This window comes from Podarcis filfolensis, assembly GCF_964270895.1.
Source record: "Podarcis filfolensis genome assembly, chromosome: 12".
In the NCBI taxonomy this organism is placed as follows: domain Eukaryota; kingdom Metazoa; phylum Chordata; class Lepidosauria; order Squamata; family Lacertidae; genus Podarcis; species Podarcis filfolensis.
In genome coordinates this window covers 21,634,434-21,656,972 of record NC_139614.1, presented here as the reverse complement: position 1 = coordinate 21,656,972, position 22,539 = coordinate 21,634,434, and the positions used below count along the sequence as shown (strand labels likewise).

General features: G+C 41.0%; 1 protein-coding gene and 1 long non-coding RNA gene across 3 annotated transcripts in view; one reads left to right on the top strand and one right to left on the bottom strand.

The window, feature by feature from the left end:
* Nucleotides 1-22,539, top strand: part of CHN2 (chimerin 2) — a 147,911-nt gene that overhangs the window by 16,599 nt on the left and 108,773 nt on the right. The gene's annotated exons all lie outside the window — the stretch shown is intronic.
* Nucleotides 10,680-15,094, bottom strand: LOC310745860. The gene is made up of 3 exons (XR_014540398.1): nt 14,844-15,094; nt 13,096-13,309; nt 10,680-12,126 (listed from the first exon to the last, which is right to left on the bottom strand). It is a non-coding gene; the product is annotated as an uncharacterized lncRNA (long non-coding RNA).

The following is a 22,539-nucleotide window of genomic DNA, read 5'->3' as shown; positions in this document are numbered from 1 at the left end:
TTTAATTTTAGCAGCACCTTGCTGCCTGTGAGGTGCTTTGAAGTCCCGATGATGGATTTAAAAGAGGATTAGACAGATACATGAAGGTTGAGGCTGTCAGTGGCTGCTACCCATGATGGAAGCTATGATCTGCCTTCAGGTGTAGTATTTATGAACACCAGTTGCTGGAAACTGCAGAAGGGGAGAGTTTCCCACAGGCAACTGGTTGGCCTCTGTTCAAACAGGATACTGGACTAGATGGGCCATTTGTCGGATCCAGCAGATTTTTCTTACATTTATGCTCTTCTATGCACGCACCCTTTTCTGTGAGGCAGTATGTTCCCTTCGCTAGAACAGCCATCATGTCTAAGCAGCCATAGACTATAACCTTCCCTATATTGTGGATGCCAAAAAATAATAATTAACCCAGTGACATTTTGAAGCCCCATATCCATTTGTTCAGTCATATTTAAAAATATGTCATAGGAGATGAGAACCATTTAGGAATAAACACTTTATAACAATTCAAGGTTTTTTACGTGTAGCTGTATGTCAGTAATGCCTGGGAGGTGATTCAGAATAGTATTGCCAAATAGTCATTAGAGGAACAATAATTAGCAGTAGGTTACATTAATGACCGAATGTATGGAATTAGGGATGCATTTCTAATAAAAGCAATGTGGTGGAAGGCTTTTTGAAATTATATTTTTTGCCCATGCTCTTATAAATGCAATATAAAAACACCACAACTGCTAAATTGCATGTTTGTGCGAGAATTTCACACAAATTTTTACATTTTCTTAATTTTATTGTAAGAAAGTTCAGGCCCAAGGAGTTCCAACTATTTGGGAAGAGATGAGAAGATAGTAAAATTACTGTCATGGCGCCAGGAATAAAATCCTAAAATGCAGGTACATACCTGGGGAAGCACAGATAATGGCAGTAGATGTATTTGCCTGAAAAAAAATAAAAGTTTTTATCAAAATGGGTAAGGAATTTTAGAGGGAAACAGTGCTCCCCTCCTGCTATTCTAAAGCATTCTACTCCCAGTCTTTTTAAATGCCAATTACATGAGCTCAGGCTTGGAAATGTTTCATATTCTTACACTGTAGAAGTCATCATCAACTCAGAAGATCTGGAGCAGGCATCCCCAACCTGCAGCCCTCCAGATGTTTTGGCCTACAACTCCCATGATCCCTAGCTAACAGGACCAGTGGTAAGGGATCATGGGAATTGTAGTCCAAAACATCTGAAGGTTGGGCGTGCCTGATCTGGAGCCTGGGCATTTTCCAGCTGCAGAGGGCATTACATGTGGAGCCTCACAGAATATGGCAACTGAAATATATTGTTTAGGAAGTGGCTTTGGTTGGTGCTCCGCTGTCAGTAAACAGGCTTACACCCCACCCCCAGTGTTGTTGTTATTGTTGTTTAGTTGTTTAGTCGTGTCTGACTCTTCGTGACCCCATGGACCAGAGCACGCCAGGCACTCCTGTCTTCCACTGCCTCCCGCAGTTTGGTCAAACTCATGCTGGTAGCTTCGAGAACACTGTCCATGAAGGGGCCACCCCCAGTAGCATGTATAAATTTGGATTTGGATAACCAGAAAGGCTTAGTTGCAGGAAAGAGGCTGACACTAGCCAGTGCTCCTTTGACAACGGGTGCAGGCTGTAAAGTTGCTTTCTTAGCTAGGAATATTAGATGAAATACCCAGCTATGTGTGAGTGAGTGACTCTGTGTATATCTATTTCCGGAACATTAGAGGTTTCCTTGTTGAAATATTCTCACTGGTCATGTTAAGAGGCTATTACTGAAGCTTGGTGGTGCCTGTGTATTGTGGTTTTGAAATGGGACTGATGTACATCCATGTCACCTCCAGACCCTGGAAAATCCACACAGGGGAGGTAACATGGATGCATGTCATTCTCTAAGTTGCCAAAACAAAATTAAAAAATTCCTTCCAGTAGCACCTTAGAGACCAAGTTTGTTCTTGGTATGAGCTTTTGTGTGCATGCACACTTCTTCAGATAACACACGAAAGCTGATACCAGTAACAAACTAGGTTGGTCTCTAAGGTGCCACTGGAAGGAATTTTTTATTTTGTTTCGACTACGGCAGACCAACACGGCTACCTACCTGTAACTAGCTCTAAGTTGCCACTTTACTTTACTTCTACAATTGTGTTTGTGTTTGGTAGAAATACACTAGTTTTCCAGTTATCCCCCCCCCCCATACATCAAGCACAAGGTGAATAACAGGTCTTCATCCTTAAAATACCAATGTGCAGGGAGTTGCACCCTCATTAATCACCCAAACATATGTGCACTAGTATCTAAGGGAGCATGTCTGCCTTTGCATTCTGTGAGTTTGCTGTTGACCAGAGGCCCAGCCTCAAGCTCAGAGTCCAGGGCTGCTCCATCATCCACAGATGTTGTCTCCTGAGCCTGACTCATCAGACGAGTTGATTGTCTCCACGCAGGGAGTACACCAGGTCAAAGTCCACAGAAAGGGGAAGGAGTGTTAGACTTTCGACCAGGAGGTTGGTCTTTTAAGATCCACAGTATTCAGCTTCAGGAATGCTGAACTGAAGAAACCCATAATGCTTTAGCTCAACTCCAGCATTTGTTGGATAAAGTTGCTCGCTCAGAGGCATCCATGTTGTTTTTGTTGCTGCTGCTGCTGCTGCTGCCACCAACAGCTTGCCTTGACATCTTGCCACCATGGATGCCTGATGCAGATGGATCAGAACAGCTAAAAGAAATATGTGTTAGGTGATTATTGTGTAACATATAGAAGGTAAAATCTTCCCTTTTCCTGCCTACCTTGCCCATCCCAAACAATAGGTGACAGAGATTGCAGGAAAAATGTATCTTCTTCAAGATGCTTCTCAAGGCACCTTGTTTGTCTTTTAACCTCATTACCATTTAACACACAAAGACTGCTCTGAGAATACAGAAACCTTTCGTTTTGGCACACCCTTAAAAAAACCCACACAATTACTGTAAACGTTTTTACTCCACCTTCCACTATAAATCCTGCAAGACAGTCTATTCAGAATGGCTGTTGTGTCCTAATTGTGAAACAAAAGCAAGGTCTTGGAAGCTATAGGACACCTTATTAGCCATATTAATTTGTTAAGTAGTAATAGCAAAGAATCATGTGACATTTGAAAACTAACACATTTTATTACAGCAGAAGCTGTCGTGCACATTTATCCGATGCATGGATTCATGCATCTGATGTTGTGTTCTGTAGCCCACAAAAGCATATGAAGTAATTAAATGTGCCAGGCTTTAAGGTGTCACACGACTCTTTGTTTTAACAGTAAATACATACTTTAGTGCAGGGGCAGGCAACCTAAGGCCCATGGACCAGATGCGGCTCAATCGCCTTCTCAGTCTGGAGTAGAATATGTCCTTTTATTTAAAATGCATCTCTGGGTTATTTGTAGGGCCTGCCTGGTGTTTTTACATAAGTAGAATGTGTGTTTTTATTTAAAATGCATCCCAGGGTTATTTGTAGGGCATAGGAATTCGTTCATTTCCCCGCCCCCCCAATAGTCCAGCCCACCACATGGTCTGAGGGACGGTGGACCGGCCCACAGCCCACGGCTGACCCCTGCTTTAGTGACTTTTTCCATTTGAGATATACCACACATCCCCCATTATTTTGGCTGTTACTGGAGATACTAGTTTGTTGAATAAGATGGAAAGTTTTTGTAAGATGAGAATAAAGGAAACGGGGGCTGTTGTTCATAGCATTTATAAAGACACCTCCATTGGTACCAATTTTATTTGAGTGCCCTTTTATCTACGTTGCTGAAATTAAATTATATATCCATTACTAAAATTAGAGTGAAGACTCATTGGATTACAAGTGTTTTCCCCCCCTGATCCTTGAATGAAGTACTTTCTTGAATAATTCTGTAATGGAATTAAGTGTCATGCATCTCATCTCCTGAAATGTTTTAATGAAAATGGTAACTTTTGATGCTTAATGTTAAGTAATTACATAATTAAAGATGATGCACACCATGGGGATGAATGGAATATTTGGATGGCAACAGGATAAGGGCATATAATATTTTCCATATAATTCAAACATATATGGAGCAATACTCCTTGATCCAAAGCTTTTGACAAATGGATTCTTCTGTTAGACCACAAATGGTCATGTTGTTCAGATGCCTGATTTTTGTCTTCCAAAGCAACTACTCTATTCCCAACTTAAGAATGGAAAACGAAATACCAGTGGACAACAAAAGAGGTTTAAAGACACTCTCAAGGCAAATCTTTAAAAATGCAGTATAAGCCCAGATAATTGGGAAACACTGGCCTATGAACACTCCAGTTGGAGAATAGCCTCTACCAAAGGCATCATGGAATTTGAAGAAACATGAATTGAGGACAAAAAGGGCTAAGAGGAAGGCACATTTGGCAAATCCTCACCATGATCAACACCCACCCAGAAACCTATGTTCCCACTGTGGAAGTATATGTGGATCCAGAATTGGCCACCCCAGTCACTTATGGACCCATCATTAAGACAGTGTTAATGGAAGACAATCTTACTCGGCTTCGAGCGATCACCAAAGAAGAAGATTATTCCAGTATAGAACATAGATTTGCTGGTGCAGATATTTATGATAGGAACCTTGTCGCCTTAGTCTTTGAGCATTGTGCTAATGCAGGGTTTGGGTGCATAGGAAAGTTGCCTGCAGTGCCTAAACTGTGGCTAATCTTAACAATGACTGTTGAAACAAGCCATGTTCTTAAACTATGGTTTAGCATTGGCTTGTTTCAACAAACCATGGTTAAAATTAAAGCATGAATGACATGGTGAACAGTAGTTAAGCAGTAGTTAATCTAAAGTGCAAGCAAAAGCTTGCGAACTGCACCAGAGGACAATCTAAGGCTCTCCCTTTTTTCTTGTAACACTAAACTATGCTTCCAACCAGTAAGCTTTATCTTTTCATTGACTGAATCAATGGAGCTTGTTATTTCATGATGTTAGCAATTTATTAATTAGGACCAATACTAGGTACCAGTTGATTAAGAGCTGGTGCAGGAAAATGGTTTCACCCTAGCTTTTAAAAAGTTGTTTGAATTGGCAGCTCAGTTGGTTAAGGCATGGTGTTGATAACGCCAGGGTTGCAGGTTCGGTCCCCGTAAGGGACAGCTGTCTATCCCTGCATTGCAGGGGATTGGACTAGATGATCCTCAGGGTCCTTTCCAACTCTCTGATTCTATGAGAAACTAACAAAGCTGTAGTTAAAGTCTTTGTAAAACACTTCTTCTTTTTTTTTCAATTTACATAAAGCAAACAACACTTCTTGCCTTTCAGATGTTCAAATTTGTCATACTCAGGAAAATAGCTTTCTTTAAAAATGTCATTACAGCTTCTGTGTTCCAGAATATATAAAAGTTATTTGGAAGAAATTGATTTGAATCCATTAAGAGCAATATGATCGTTCTGAATTTTCTGTAATAGGATCTGCAGTTTAGGTCTCTTTCACAGCATTTAAATGCAGTCTTCATCCCTTGATATTTCTGGGGAAAGTGTTTGACAGCTGAATCAGATATATCTGAATTATCAGTTTTCCTTTATTACCATTTTCAGATGGAAACTTTCAAAGGTAGTTGAGCCATGTCTGCTGCTTCTGTTAGAGTAAATGCTTTCAGGGAAATTGAAATAATTACCAATGTAGTAAACACATTAGTATTAGTATGTGGCAAGGACTGGTTTTCATAATTTAAGTACTCCTCCTTAACAAGAGATTAGAATATATTTGCCAATGGGACTAATGCATAGGAGAGAATGTACAAAGAAGCATATTGATGCTCCCAGCATTGGATTTCTTGCTTGCCACATATCCAAATTAGATTATTGGTTTGCCTCAGCAGAGGTTGAGGGCAGTGGGCATTGAAGGTGATGCAATTTAACAGCACTAATAATAACGGTTGCTACTGCACCAGATTTTTGGTTATTCTGGACCCAAGTGCAGATGCAGGAGGGTATCCTAACTTTTTGGGTTGGCATTAGCCCTAGGAAATAATGTCTCAGCTCAGCAGCTCATAGAACAGGCTTCCTCAACCTCGGCCCTCCAGATGTTTTGAGACTACATTTCCCAGCATCCACTGGTCCTGCTAGCTAGGAATCATGGGAGTTGTAGGCCAAAAACATCTGGAGGGCCGAGGTTGAGGAAGCCTGTCATAGAATGTCAGTGGCATTAAAAGGACTATTCCAGAACTCCAGCTGTTCTTCATAAGCATATTAATGTACTATCATCTTCTCGTAAGCACATGTAGTTGGAAGTTAAGTCTTCCTGACAGCAATGGGACTGATTTTCAAGTAAGTGTGCCTGGTTAAAGCCTGTGGGAGCAGTTAAGGGCTACTTTGGAGGCTGCAACATGGAGCAGCTTAATCTCTGTGTAGGGGGATAGTATATATTTTGTCATACATGAATTGCAGAATATTTTTTTGTGTCATGGGTACACAAATTTGACAAGTGATACCTGCAGCAACTCCTTCAAAAAACGCTCATGCATTTTACATGATACAACACACGTTTTTCCCTTCATGGAGATTAACTGCGTCAGGAAAAGCAAGCAAAAGCAGCCCTCAATTATCACTTACACTTTTGGCAATATTTTTTCCCTAAATGCATTCAGGCAATATTCTAAGTAATTCCAGGCAGGCCTGGTGTATGCAGAGGTAGGGAAAAGCTTCGTTGTCTTCCGAAATATATGTAGTTTTCCCTAGTTCAAATGTTGAACAGTATGACACATATGTTCATATGGAGCACATTGAGGGGAAAGGAGTGTCATTTTTTCTCTCTGTGCTTTTGTAATTGCGCATATAAATCTAAGTTGCTGACTTGTAACAGCATGCATGCACCTCAAGAACAGGTATGGCTGCTTTTTATTGTAATCATGCTGCAACATCACCTCATTGGGCTCAGACAAACCAGACTATTCACATATGGTAATGGAACTGAAGTATATTTCACTTCATTTGTTTATACGAATTATTATTCTTGCAGCCTGTTTTCATGGCTAAAGCTCCCATCCCTGCTTCCCACCCTATACAGATGACATGTGTCAGGAATTCTGATATAGAATATAGATATAGAACACACACACACACACACACACGTCTGAGAAATAATATTTAAAGAATGTTAATTCGTGACATTCCACTTCAGTAGGGGTCATGCAACACAAAGTATACCCAATTCATCACCGGGGAGCAAACTGCTACAAACAAATGAGTTTAAATTTACACTCCCTTTACAAGCTTGTCCTCTTGTTTCACTGGGCTGCAGGCAAGTGAGCGCAGCCTGCATCTGTATTGCGGTTGTTTAAAGTATGTTTCAGTTGTTTTAATGCTTGTGTATTTTCTGCCTTGGGCTCCTTTGGGAGGAAGGGCAGGATAATTTTTTTAATAATGATTTTTTTTTAAAAAATGATCTGATGAGTGAACCTTAGCAAAGGGTAGCCCAAAAGTGGTGTATTCAGTCAGATGGTACAGAGGTGGTTTCATCGCAAGAGCTGGAACTAAGAGGAACTAAAGCCAAGAACATCTCAGGAGTAGCCAGCTAGGCAGCCCAAACACAGCAGAGAAAACCTGTACAGTGGTACCTCGGGTTACAGACACTTCAGGTTACAGACGCTTCAGGTTACAGGCTCGGCTAACCCAGAAATATTACCTCGGGTTAAGAACTTTGCTTCAGGATGAGAACAGAAATCGTGCTACGGCGGCAGCGGGAGGCCCCATTAGCTAAAGTGGTACCTCAGGTTAAGAACAGTTTCAGGTTAAAAATGGACCTCCAGAATGAATTAAGTTCTTAACCCGAGGTACCACTGTATCTGTATATGGATGGGTGGGTGGGTAGGTGGGAGAGAGAGCGAGAGCGCAAGCCTATGAGCTTGTCAAAAGTGCAGGAAGTGGGAACTGGAAAGGAGGAAACAGGTTGGGAAATGGTGTCCGGATTCATACATTGCATTAACCATATGGTTTAACACGGATGAGCAGTACAGTGGTACCTCTGGTTACGAACTTAATTAGTTCCAGAGGTCTGTTCTTAAGCTGACACCGTTCTTATCCTGAGACGCGCTTTCGCTAATGGGGCCTCCCGTTGGGTGTGCACCTCTGGCGCACAATTTCCATTCACATTCTGGGACAAAGTTTGCAACCAGGAGCAGCTACTTCCTGGTTAGCAGAGCTCGTAACCTGAAGCGTTTGTAACCAAAAGTGTTCATAACCAGAGGTACCACTGTATACTTGTTCACACTGTGGAAAAGACCACACTTTTTGCTCCTCGTCTGCTCCTTTCTTCAGTATACCAGGGATGAAACAAACCAGACTCCTTCAAAGCCCCGCTCCAAAGATCAGGACAAAATTGTGCTTTGAGAGGGGCAATATCTTCAGAAGCCCCTCTCAAAGTGCTATATTGTACAGTGTTCTCAACGGGGCTGCTGATGGCTGCATAATATGGCACTTTGAGAAGGGCTTCCGAATTCTACAGGCAAAAAGAAGTTCTCTTGATGTCTGTACCCGCAGGTCAGACTTGGCCTGCTGGGCTAGAAATGTTCTCCGCTCCTGATTTAAAGCAATGTGCAAACCAGGCCAGCAGGAGTTTTAGACCTTATCTTTTGACCTGACCTATAAATATTTATAGCTAAGCCAGGTTAGGAAGAATCAATGGGCTACCTGCAGTGTGTTGCCAACCTGATATGCTGGGGCCCTGGGAGAGCAGTACTGTATTGCCATTTCTTCCTCTGCTTTTCAGCCTTGAGTAGTTTGCCAGGAAGCACATCACCACATAGCCTAAGAAGCTCCTGGTTGATCCTGACATACCCTGACCACTTATGCCAGTGCATTTGCATGGAACCGTATTGCTTTCTGGAACAGATGACACATTCATCTGTTGGTATTTCAAGGCTTAGGATGTGAATGTTAATTTGCAAAATCTGCAGATGGGAAATGTGTGTGTGTAAATTGACATCTGCCAAGCGAATTACAATGTTCGTTCGGTAAATCCTGGCATCTCAATATTTGACTAGGTTTGGAGACATTTCTGGTATAACTCGCATGCCTTCAGTTGTGATTCAGAAGAAAGACTTGATGTGCTGTGCTCGATTTATTCTTTACTTACACATACAGAGCTTCGTGGAATTTTTATCTTTGCATAATCACTTTGAAAATGTGAGTTCTGCTGACGGCTTCATTTCATAACAACCACAATGTGCAAATAAGCAATGCAACTTTGAGAAAGGTTACTTTTAAATAACTGAAATAAATTTATTTATTTATTTTACCTTCCGGCAATTTGCCTGCAGCATGGACTGGTTCATGTGTGCTGGTTTTCTTTGTGTTTTGTTCTATGCAAAGCCTGGTTGTGACTGTTGGTTGTTACCTAGAACCAACGCCAAACTGCTTCTGGTTTTAGTGATAATGGTAACCAGGACTAGGTCCGTCCTGTGAGCCCTGCTGCAGTTCTCTGTACATTACGACTGCCAAATGTTTAGTGTGACTACATGCATATTGTGCAATAGAAAATCATGCACCGTGTTAAGCAGCATCCTTTAATTATGTATTTACATGCTGTTCTTCTGCATTTCTGAGAGCTGCCTCTTCAAATCTGACATGGCTTCTGAATGTTTTTGTAAAAGGTATGCAGTCTTTGAATGTTGTAGACTGTGGACCACATTGTTGGGCAATGTATATTTTTGCATGACACCCCAATCTCTGAGCGGCACGAGATTCCGGGGGTTCCAGGAGTTTACCCAGGGTACATGTTTCCTTTGGAATGAGGTACAACAGAGACTCTGGTGTCTTTATGATATATGGTTTATATACACATATATACAATCGGAGCCTATGATGGAGGGGTTCATAGCATTCACACCCCAAGAGTGCCTTGCTTCCCAGTAGCCACAGCCTTGGATTCAAACAGAAATCAATAATCTCTCTGGCTCTCCAGCTTGCTGCTTTTCTTCTGGCTCACATTTTCTCCACAAACTCCCTATTCTCGACTTTGCTTTTGTCTTTCTAACTATTTGTGAGTTGGAGGGGGCGGGGCTACCCATTTGCCCCTTCATTTGCTCTCTCAGTGGCCCATTACCCAGGCTATCACCTCAACAACAAAAAACAGAAACAACAAATATATTTAAAGTAGCCAAATCCCAGAGGCTATACAGTAGCTAAAGGAATGACGAAATATTGCACAATATTTTAGAAGCCAACCAATTAATGTATTATTGTTGATAGATCTGTGAGTTCAGGGCTATTTTCATGATGGAACCTGTGTGTAGGATTAACAGAATGCGCTCTAGTACTTGAGCAATGAATATGCCCATTTCAAAACTCTTGATGCTTATTATTCCTTCTCTTGCTAAATCTTCCCAGCTTTTCCATCAGTAAGTCGAGGGCCCTGGTAAGAGTGCAGTATGGAAGTAAATAATAAAATTCTAGGCTTACAGGTTTAGCACTGAAGAATGTGTGGTGTAATGCAGCTTAAGACCTTGAGCTTGGCACTAATTCCATAAAGGCCTGCAATTATAAACATAATCCTGTTCATTCTTCCATTGACCTCCTACCCCCGGCCTTCAAAAATCAAACTCCTTTGCTAATGAAACAGAAATTCTGTATCCCAAGTACATTTGCATAGCTTCCATGCATACAACTACTGTTGTGCTTCTTCTAGCCGGGTAGCGGGAAGCAGGAAATTGGGTGGAGTTCCTCCGGCGTCTTTAATTAACAAGAGCTCAAATGAAGGGAATTATTGCACGGGCCAGTTTCATCGAACTGTGCACTGATATCCCCTGTTAATTCAGAAGTTGCGTATTTTTTGTATTTAAATAATATGTATAGAAAAACCCAGTGTCCCCTCTGAAGTGCTATTAAGCAACAGGCCTTTCCCTACTTTGTTGGGTTCTCCACAGTTGGAAGCAGCAGTACAGTACTTCCGAATACCATCTGCTGGAAATTGCAGGAGGGGAGAGGGATCTTGTGCTTGAATCCTGCATGGGAGTTTCCCATAGGCATTTGGTTGCCCTCTGTGAAATCAGAAGCCTGGACTTGATGGGCCATTGGCCTGTTCTAGCAGGCTCTTCTTAGGTTCTGATGTTTATAAATGGAGACTAGGCAATGATTTGAAAGAGTAATTGATCCAGACTTCTTTCATGCAAATTATTCTGTGTTGCCTCCTCCTGAAAAGTGAAACCAGGAATTGCATGGCCTTCTTAGCCCTCGCCTTTGTATTTTTTTGCTGGAAGAAGTTGTAATTGGCTCAGATTACATTGGGATGTGCTGTAGATGAGCAAAATTAATTTGAGCTAAAGACCAACAAAGTCTCCCTCATGTAATTTTGTGGACAAAATTATCTGGAGCAGATCAACGATGGCTCAGAAAACTTTATATTTATTGAATTAATTTCAGTCCACTTACTCTAAATTTCTTACCCCGATTTTCTTACCACTTCAAAATACTTGCTCCTACTGGAAGGGAAAAGGAACCCTGCCCTTTTCTTCAGTAAAGACCATACTAGATGGGCAAATCATCAAAGATTAATTACACCAAACCAAAGGAAACAAACCACAAGGGAAGAGATTGTGAAGAACTCCCTATGCAGAGACTAAAAATTAAGTCAAGACAGATTGCTCTGATTTCGGTTCCTAGTTGTTTATACAACTAATGGGAGCTAGGCTGCACTAATCAGAAAATCAGCCTTTGAAGTACAAAGTTCATGCAAATGTGAGAAATGCAAATGGGCTTGGATTTAATTAAATAGGAGAAGTGGTGAGAATAGAGAAGCATTTTGTACGGATCCCATTTCCTTGCTGGCGTGTATGTGTGTACATGTCTGGTAATTTGAACTGACGTGGGAATCCTTTTAAACATTTCATTAAAAATCAAGCAGCCCTACATTTTAAATGATCTTTATATATCTGAGCAAGAGCTGTAGTTTTTTCAAAGTTTTGAAATGCATTTAAAGACTGGCATTCATCCCTCCCCCTCTCTGGCTGTACAAAGGGCTTATATACATGCTTTCCTGGCCTTAGATGTTAGCAAGTACAGCTGGCAAGGGAAGAACTCTTATTTCCGGTTTTCCTGTCATCATGCATTAGCTCCTCCTTTCCAGCAGCCCTGAGATTTGCACTAGATGAGAAAGAAAGGGGAGAAGGAGACAGGAGAACAAAGTAATTAACAGAGGAATAGGAACAGATATAAGTGTGAGAAAAGGAGAAAGGAGGCAGAGAAAAGGAGAGAGATGAGGCTGAATTTGGGCATTTCGCAAGGGTTCCTTCCCTACTTGAATGTCAAGATTTTAGCGTACAAATATCTCGCAAGATAAATGGCAGGTATGCTGTCTGCACTCCAATATGCCTACCAGAACTGAGAATCATAAGATTAGTTCATGTTGTTGTTGTTGTTTAGTCGTTTAGTCGTGTCTGACTCTTCGTGACCCCATGGTCACGTCAGGCACTTCTGTCTTCCACTGCCTCCCGCAGTTTGGTCAAACTCATGCTGGTAGCTTCGAGAACACTGTCCAACCATCTTGTCCTCTGTCGTCCCCTTCTCCTTGTGCCTTCCATCTTTCCCAACATCAGGGTCTTTTCCAGGGAGTCTTCTCTTCTCATGAGGTGGCCAAAGTATTGGAGCCTCAGCTTCAGGATCTGTCCTTCCAGTGAGCACTCAGGGCTGATTTCCTTAAGAATGGATAGGTTTGATCTTCTTGCAGTCCATGGGACTCTCAAGAGTCTCCTCCAGCACCATAATTCAAAAGCATCCATTCTTCGGCGATCAGCCTTCTTTATGGTCCAGGTCTCCCCTCCCTGTTTTATCCATTTTATTTAGCTTCAAATACGTAGCAGGGACATTGTGCTTCCAAAGGATTTACAGTACAATCAGCACAGTACAATCCATTTTGCAGTGGGTCTTGTGCATCTACCTGCTGTACCCATCCCCCAGAAGTTGCTTTTTGTGCCTCAAACAGGCAGCATCCAAAGATCCTGTGAAGCTGAGAAATAATAACAAAAAGGGAGAAAGGGAAGAAAAGGCATTTTTTTAATATAACGTATTTGAAGATTTGTAATTCAACATAGAAGGACTTACAGTGAAAGCTAAACTGAAAGGGAGGCACTTTTGATGAAGCATTTCCAAAGAATAAAAAAGCAGTCCTTTCAGTGATTTTTCTTTCCCAGGAATTGTGTTGAAAGATAATACACATATATGCTCATTTCTGGGCAATGCTTCTTGAAGGCTGCCTCAGTGATGTTAGCAAGATCATTGATTCTCTGAGACTGACCATGAGAGAGAGAAAAGAACTCTGTAATATAAAAGGGAGAAGGGGTGGAATGTCAGGGAAAGAAAGGCAGTCAACAGGATGAGGCCTTAAGCACTGCATATGCCCCCCTCAAGTAAATTGGGTGGCCGTTTAATGCAGTCCTACTTGAGAACTGCAATATTTCCATTGAATTTTCCAATTAACAACAACTTTGTTTTCTGGAGCATTTGTCCATAAATATGTATCAGTCTTCAGCTGCCATTAATAAAGCAGGTACATATGATGGACGGACACAGGTGGCGCTGTGGGTTAAACCACAGAGCCTAGGACTTGCTAATCAGAAGGTCTGCGGTTCGAATCCCCGTGACAGGGTGAGCTCCCGTTGCTTGATCCCTGCTCCTGCCAACCTAGCAGTTCGAAAGCATGGAAAAGTGCAAGTAGATAAATAGGAAGGTAAACGGGAAGGTAAAGGCGGGAAGGTAAACGGCATTTCCGTGTGCTGCTCTGGTTCGCCAGAAGCGGCTTAGTCATGCTGGCCACATGACCCGGAAGCTGTATGCCAGCTCCCTCGGCCAATAAAGCGAGATGAGCGCCGCAACCCCAAGAGTCGGCCACAGCTGGACCTAATGGTCAGGAGCCCCTTTACCTTAAGAGAAAGGATTCTTTGAATCTGTGCAAATAGCAGGGTTGAAGGTTGCATTGCTCAGGACCAGGGTCAGCAGCATGTTGCAATAAGATTACTGTATAGAGTTCAGAGTGGCAAACACACACAAGGGGTATGACCACCCTTATGTTCCAAAGTTTAAACCAGTGTTCAAGTCTAGGGAGCCAATGCATGGAAGTATAGACACTTGGTGGTAGCAAGGAGATGGGGAAGACAATGAAGATACAGATTGATACTGAAAACTGACCGTAGAAGAATGCAAGAAGGCAGAAGGATTACCTGCTTGTAATGGATGGCAGATCACGATGGGGGGGGGAGATTGCGAAAGGAATTTGCAGTATAACAAAAGACTTACCTGGCTAGTCTTTTGCAAATGGATGCAAGAATTTAAAACTTGCAGCTGAGGCAAATATTTTTTTAAAAAAAGTCGGCAAATGCTTTGTGTTTTCTTTACTTCTCTATTGTCTTTGCTCAAAGTGAGATATCATTGACCTGAAGTAATACATGCAGGCTGAGTGGTGTAAGTTTCATACTTTGTGCTGTTTTTAGCTATCGTTTTAAATGCAAATTTGCATATAATTATTCTTAATCCTCAAAGGAAATCTTCTCTGTATTATCATATTTTGCAGAAATTTAATTAAATGATTGCAAGTTTTTGACTCCCTGAATGAGGGAAGTTCCAGATCAACACTCTTAAAAATTATCATAAATGTATGAGAGAATGTAGGTTGAAATAATAGAAAGAGCCAAATTCCATTCATTAATCACTAAATATTTAATAACAACAAAGGTCATCTTGTTTAGCAATTAACAATGAAACCGAATACAATAGTTTGATTTTTATCAGATACCCCCTTGAAATTCTAAACAGTTGGACACACTTAACTGTGTGCGCTTTTGTTCTTGTCTTACATCAGCAATTCTGGGACAAGGATCGTCAGGAAATGGCAGAGTTCACTCCCACATCACTTGAAGTTCCCTTACACTACAAAGATTAAGTTTTCATCCTGTTTTGTTAAACAAAGAGGTAATGATTAAACACATTTTCCCCTGTGTATTTAGAATATTTGCACAGGGCCAGACTGCCCCCTGAGGACTAAGTGCTGGCCTCATTTTTCACCCTGTGAATTTTCCTGAGTCATGCATAGCTGCTGTTTGTGGGGGCTTTTGAAAGACCCTGATTAGGAACATATATCTCATATAACTCATATAACTATCATCTATCTATCTATCTATCAATCATCTATCTATCTATCTATCTGTCTAACACACACACACACACACACACACACACACGTACGTATGTTTCCTGCTTCAAAATCATGCTTGGCATCTGTTCTGCCAGAGTTCATAGAACAGCATTCATTGGCCAAAAGCAGGTATTTTAGCTTTCTGTTTTTGCTCAAGCAAACTTCCTTTGCCTGCTGCCAGTGCACAGACAGTCCATGGAGCCGTTTGGCTGCCACTTCTGGGGCTAAGATCTCCTGACTCAGTTTATAATGCATCAGACTCCACTGTAAAACCAAGTCAGAACCTGCCCCTGTTCTTAATTCCGAACAACCTGTCCTGTAATTACTTGCGGTAAGGACTGTGTTGTGCCCACCTCTCTGCCAGTTGCATCGTTTGATGTCTCTTGCCTCACCTTGCTCCTTACAGACAGCTGGTGGCTTCAGTCAACCTTGCCTTCTTTAAATTGCTTTGGCTGTGCCTCCCTCTACCTGCAGTTGCATTGCCCTTTCTACGGTCAAGCAAAGAGATTTAGGGCTGGTGTACACCTAGGCCAGGGGTCGGCAAGGTTTATCCTGCCTGGGCTGGATCGGTCCCATGGAGATCCCTGTGTGGGCTGGATTGTGAGTGCGCCCGCCTGCGATTTTTGGGCGTCTGCACACGCGCTTTTTGCCGTGCGCAGACGCAATTTCCAGTGGCGCGCAAGCAAGTCCCCACCCTGGTTTAGCGCAGCGCACGAGCAAGCAACTTGGTTTGGGGGCGGCTCATGGGCCGGTCAAACGACCTCCGCGGGCCGCTTCTGGCCCATGGGCCTTAGGTTGCTGACCCCTGACCTAGGCATTACTTGATTACTCTGTTGGATGACTGGCAGCCAAATCTATGAACAGATTGCACTGAAAGGCATTGAGTTTTTTTTTTTTTATATAATATTTTTATTTTCCATTTAAACACAATACAACGAACATAAACATACAAAAAACAGAAAACGAAACAAAAAACATGTATCATTTCATATCCTAATTTCATATCCCATCTTCCCCGACTTCCTCATGCCTCCCCTTTCTGTATTCCAAATTCTTATTGATTGTTCAGCAAATCTTCCCTTATTTTAATTTAAATTTAGACTATTCTTCCTTATTCTCCTTGTCTTAACCATTACTAATAGTAACCATTTACTTTCCAGTCCAACATCATTCTAACTTTCATTAACTTTGTAATATTTCTTTAAATAGTCCTTGAATTTTTTCCATTCTTCTTGCGCTGCTTCTCTTCCCTGGTTTCGGATTCTGCTCGTCATTTCTGCCAAGCCCATATAGTCTATCACCTTCATCTGCCATTCTTCCAGTGTGGGTAGTTCCTGCGTCTTCCAGTACTTCGCAATGAGTATTCTAGCTGCTGTTGTAGCATACATAAAGAAAGTTATATCCGTCTTTAACACCCCTTGGCCGACAATACCCAAGAGAAAGGCCTCTGGTTTCTTGGGGAAAGTATATTTAAATACCTTTTTAAGTTCATTATAGATCGTTTCCCAGAATGCCTTAATCTTCGGGCAAGTCCACCAAAGATGAAAAAATGTACCTTCAGTTTCTTTACATTTCCAACATTTGTTATCAGGCACATGGTAAATCTTTGCAAGCTTGACTGGGGTTATGTACCACCTATATATCATTTTCATAATGTTTTCTCTTAAGGCATTACATGCCGTAAATTTTATCCCGGTGGTCCACAACTTTTCCCAATCAGCAAACAAGATATTATGACCAATGTCCTGAGCCCATTTAATCATGACCGATTTAACCGTTTCATCTTGTGTATTCCATTTCAGCAGCAAATTGTACATTTTAGACAGATTCTTAGTACTGGGTTCTAACAGTTCTGTCTCCAATTTTGATTTTTCCACCTGGAAGCCAATTTTACTGTCCAGTTTAAACGCTTCGTTTATTTGATGGTAGTGAAACCAGTCTCTCACCTTCCCTTTTAATTTCTCAAAACTCTGCAATCTCAATTTGTCCCCTTCCTTTTCCAAAATTTCCCAGTATCTTGGCCACTTGGACTCCATATTTAACTTTTTAACTGCCTTAGCTTCCATTGGCGACAGCCACCTTGGAGTTTTATTTTCCAGCAAGTCTTTATATCTGACCCAGACATTTAGTAGTGCTTTTCTGACAATATGATTTTTGAAACTTTTATGTGCTTTAACCTTGTCATACCACAAATATGCATGCCACCCAAAAATGTTATTAAAACCTTCCAAATCCAAAATGTCTGTGTTTTCAAGAAGTAGCCATTCTTTCAGCCAGCAGAAAGCTGCCGCTTCATAGTAAAGTTTAAAGTCTGGCAGGGCAAACCCCCCTCTTTCTTTTGAATCCGTTAATATCTTAAATTTAATTCTGGGCTTTTTGCCCTGCCAGACAAATTTAGATATGTCTTTTTGCCACCTCTTGAAACAATCCATTTTATCAATTATTTGCAATGCTTGGAACAAAAACAACATTCTTGGCAATACATTCATCTTTATAGCTGCAATACGGCCTAACAAGGAAAGCTTTAAGTTGGACCAAATCTCCAAATCTTTTTTCACTTCTCTCCAAGTTTTTTCATAATTATCTTTAACCAAATTCACATTTTTAGCTGTCATATTTATACCCAAATATTTCACTTTTTTAACCACAGTTAACCCTGTCTCATTCTGAAACCTTTCCTTTTCTATCTGTGTCAAATTTTTCTCCAAAACCTTTGTCTTAGACTTATTCAATTTAAATCCTGCCATTTGACCAAACTCTTGAATTATTTCCAAAACTCTTTTCGTGCTAGCTTCTGGCTCTTGTAATGTAAGTACTAGGTCATCTGCAAATGCTCTCAGTTTATATTGTTTAGCTCCGACCTGAATCCCTTTAACCAACTGGTCCCTCCTAATCATATTAAGCAAAACCTCCAGGATCGATATAAAAAGTAATGGGGAGATAGGGCACCCCTGGCGTGTCCCTTTTTCAATCTTGAACTCTTCTGTAACCACATTGTTTACAATTAGTTTAGCTTTCTGTTCAGAGTATATTGCACCTATACCATTCTCAAACCCTTGGCCTACCCCCATCCCCCGGAGGTTCTTCAACATAAAACTCCAAGAAATATTGTCAAAGGCTTTCTCGGCATCCACAAATATCAAAACAGCTTTAGTGTTTATGTTCCGGTTAGCGCCGGCGCTTAATGGCGGATCTCAACCGGAGCTCCGGGAGAGATCTGCTTCGTGGGTTCGGGTCCTGTCAGCTACGGCGAAGCGGGGACCCCTAAAAATCACAGGCGCGTTGCCTGTGAACTGGAGACTCGGCGGGCACCTTTGCGCCCCCCCGACGCTGCGAAATAGCCTTTTTAAAGGCTCCGGAGCAGCGGAGGGGTCTTGGAGCGGTGCTGAGAGTCGTCTTCACCCAGCCTGCGAAGCGAAGCCGCGTCGCCATTAGCGGTGAGCGCTGACTTCTTCCCGTGAAATTGGATTAAAAGAACAACTATCCGTGAGTAGGATTGACTGCTAAAGTATAAATTGGACTCTAAAATAAAGAAATTGGGCACCGAGACGGATAAGCACTAAAAAGGAAGTCTGCTTTCCGTTCTGTAGCAAGATCAAAGCGAAAGGCACTCTAGCTGTAACTGCTTGAGAGGAAACTTGTGGGATTTAAGAAATCCACCACCAAAGCAAAGAACTCCCCCCCCCCGAAGGCAGGAGGGGGGGGAAGAAGATTTTAAAAGTGTTTCCCTGCCAATTTAAAAAAAATTGGATTAAGTATCGCTGCTCTTTAACCTGGGACCGGACTGCCGGAGAAAAGGAACCGGCTAAGGACTGTTGTTATAAGAAGCTAAAAAGTATCTTAAATTGACTTTGGTTACTTCCAATTTGAAACACTGTTTCTGTGGTATTACAAAGTTACTTACAGGACACTATTGACTGGGATCCCCTTGAAAAAGGAAAGAAAAATTGAAAGGGACTAGGAAACTTTTATTCCTTCTTTTTTGAAGAGTGTGGGATTATTTTGAGAAGCATAGAACTGTCTCTACGCCCTCTAGAGGACCTACAAATTGTTTCAGCAACAAGTGGAGTTTAAAACTTGAGAACTTTGTTTGTGAGTTTCAAAGTCTGGGAATGACCTTGACTAAAAGACTTTGTTATGGCAGATGGTAAAGAGAAAGGGGATTTACAAGAAACAACCTTGAGATCTGGCAGACAATACAAAATTGACACTTTCATGCAAAGAAGGGCTTCTGTAACAGGAGCCTCTGGAACTATAGTGGCTGCAAAGCCAAAAGTGAAAGCAATGTCTACAGAAGAATCATTTGCTAAGGTATTGGAGAAGATAAATGACTCTTTGGAGGAACTAAAAAAGCAAGGTGCGGAGACTAAATTGCAAGTTGCTGAAACTAAAGTACAAGTTGCTGAAACAAATAAAAAAATTGAAGAAATCTCTGGGAAAATTGACCTAAATACTAAAAGTATAACTGACCTAGGGAATAAAGTGAACTCAAATGCAGAAGCAATTGGGAAATTATTGGAAGATTCATCTATAACACGAAAGATAGCTGAGGAAGCTAAGGAAATTGCAACTGCTGCGGAGGAAAAATTTCCACCAGTTTACAAGAAATTGGACGAATATGAACTGGCACTTTCTATGCAGGATATGCAACGCAAGGAGAGGAACCTGAGGATCAGACTTGTGCCGGAAAAGGAAGGAGAGAACTTGGTGGATTATTTGACAAAAGAATTTTCTGATTTTTGGAAGCAGGAGCTGAAGAAAGAGGACTTTAAGATAGAAAGTGCATTTAGATTGGGAATAAGACAGAAGAGAAATCGACCCAGAGATTGTCTTATTACTTTAAGATCAAAGGAGGAGCGAGATAAAATATTGAACCTGCACTACCAAACAGCCCTTCGAATTGAAGACTTTTTTATTGAGATTTTTAAAGACATTCCTAAGAGTATCTTGGACGCAAGAGGACATTATAAGGACTTGGTGACACTGCTGAAGAAGAACTACATACCATTCAGGTGGGAATTTCCCCAAGGCTTGTCTTTTAAATATAAGGGAAAGAAGAGAAGAATAAAGACTGTAAGTGATAAAGACAAGTTCTTGGGAGAACACGAAGAAGACCTACAGAAAGAGACATTTCCAGGACAAGGGCATCCATCACTGGATACGAACACGGTACCACCGACAGACGAGGAACAAAAACAGGGAGCTGTAGGAGGAAGGAGTAAATAATCCCATCATGGCTCTGCAACTTCTAACCTGGAATTGTAACGGCTTAAATATTCCCAGGAAGAGAAAAAGTATATTTCATGTCTTAAAGAAAGACCAATTGGACTTGATTTGCCTACAAGAGACCCACGTGACAAGAGCACACAGAAAATTATTAATAAATAAAAGACTGGGACAGGAATTTATATCTTCAGACAGAATAAAAAAGAGAGGAGTGGTGATCTATGCAAAAGAAAAATTGCAACCGAAACAAATCTTTAAAGATGATCAAGGAAGATATTTGGCAATTGAAATTCAATCTCAAGGAGAGAAGTATTTGATAGTGGGAATCTATGCACCAAACGAAGGGAAAGCTGAATTTTTTAAGAAGTTGCATGAAATTTTGATGGACCATATGGATTACAACTTAATTTTGATGGGAGATATGAATGGAGTAGTTTCAACAAATATGGACAAGGCACAAAGACAGGTAATAACAAAAGATGGAAGACTACCAAAGACTTTTTTTGAAATGACTGACAATATGGACTTGATTGATATTTGGAGAACAAAACACCCATTAGAAAGAGAGGGAACCTTCTTTTCTGAAGCCAAAATGACATGGACAAGGATTGACCAAATTTGGGTGACTAGCAGTATGGCTCCGAACATAAAAAAAGTAGAAATCTGCCCAAAAACTTTCTCCGACCATAATGCTGTAAAGATGGTGATGAGGCAAACAACAACTGGTTCCTTCAGATGGAGAATGAATGACACCTTATTTAGAGATGAGGAGATCTGCAAGAAGGCCCAAAAAACCTTGAAAGACTATTTTGAAATCAACTTAAGGTCTGAAGTAGAAAAAAGAATAGTATGGGACGCAAGCAAAGCCGTGATGAGAGGGTTTTTGATTCAGCAAAATACTTTAAAGAAGAGAAACCAAAATGAGAAAAAGGAGAGAATTTTGGAAAAGATAAAAGAAGGGGAAAAACAATTAAGATCGAAGCCAAAATCCCAAGAGATTCTAAGAGAAATCAAATTTCATCAAACACAATATATGGAACTGATGAATCAAGAATTAGAGTGGAAAATTAAACAAATGAGACAAAAGACCTTTGAATCTGCTGATAAATGTGGCAAGTTACTGGCTTGGCAAATAAAGAAGAGACAAAAACTCAACACGGTAACAAATATAGAAGTGGAAGGAAAAAACATAAGCAACCCAGCGGAAATTAGGAATTGTTTTCAGAACTACTTTAGACAACTTTACACACAAGGGCCGCAAAAAGAAATGGACATACAACAGTTCCTCGAGGAAAATGGGCTGAAAAAGGTTTCGCAAGAAAGTAAGATAATATTGAACCAGGAGATATCAGCACAAGAAATAGAAGATGCCATTCAAGGCATGACGCTGGGCAAATCCCCTGGACCGGATGGACTGACTTCCAAATACTACAAAGTTTTGAAGGAAGGGTTGATACAACCTCTGAAGGAAGTCTGCAATGAGATTATGGAGGGGAAAAGGGCACCCGATACGTGGAGAGAGGCCTACATTACACCTATACCAAAGACAGAGACTGAAAAGACCCAACTTAAAAACTACCGACCCATCTCGTTATTGAATGTGGATTACAAAATCTTTGCTGATATTTTAGCAAAAAGACTGAAAAGAGTTTTGATGGAGGAGATTCACGGGGACCAAGCGGGCTTTCTCCCAAAAAGGCATTTGTCGAACAATGTAAGGAATATAATTGACATTTTGGAAAAGCTGGAAGTGAAAGGCATTGAGTTTTAAGCAATATAGAAGTTCTGTCTGTCACGTGAAAGCTCTGTCCAATGGGCCAGTCACACATGCAAGGCATTACTTGATACTTATTTATTATTGCATTCTAACTCACCCTTCCTCCCAAAGGAGGCCAGGGCTGCAAAAAACAAACCAGTAAAACAATACAATTACAAAATAAAACATGCTTAAAAACGATTAAGAATATGTATAAAAAAAAACATTAAGAACATCTAACACCATTAAAAGAAAAAGAAAAAACAGCCACATGCCATCACAGCTAATAATTTCAAGGGTTCTTGTGAGGATGAGATGGGTGGGATTAACGATATATAATGCTTTGAACTACAGTGGCACCTCGGATTACAGACGC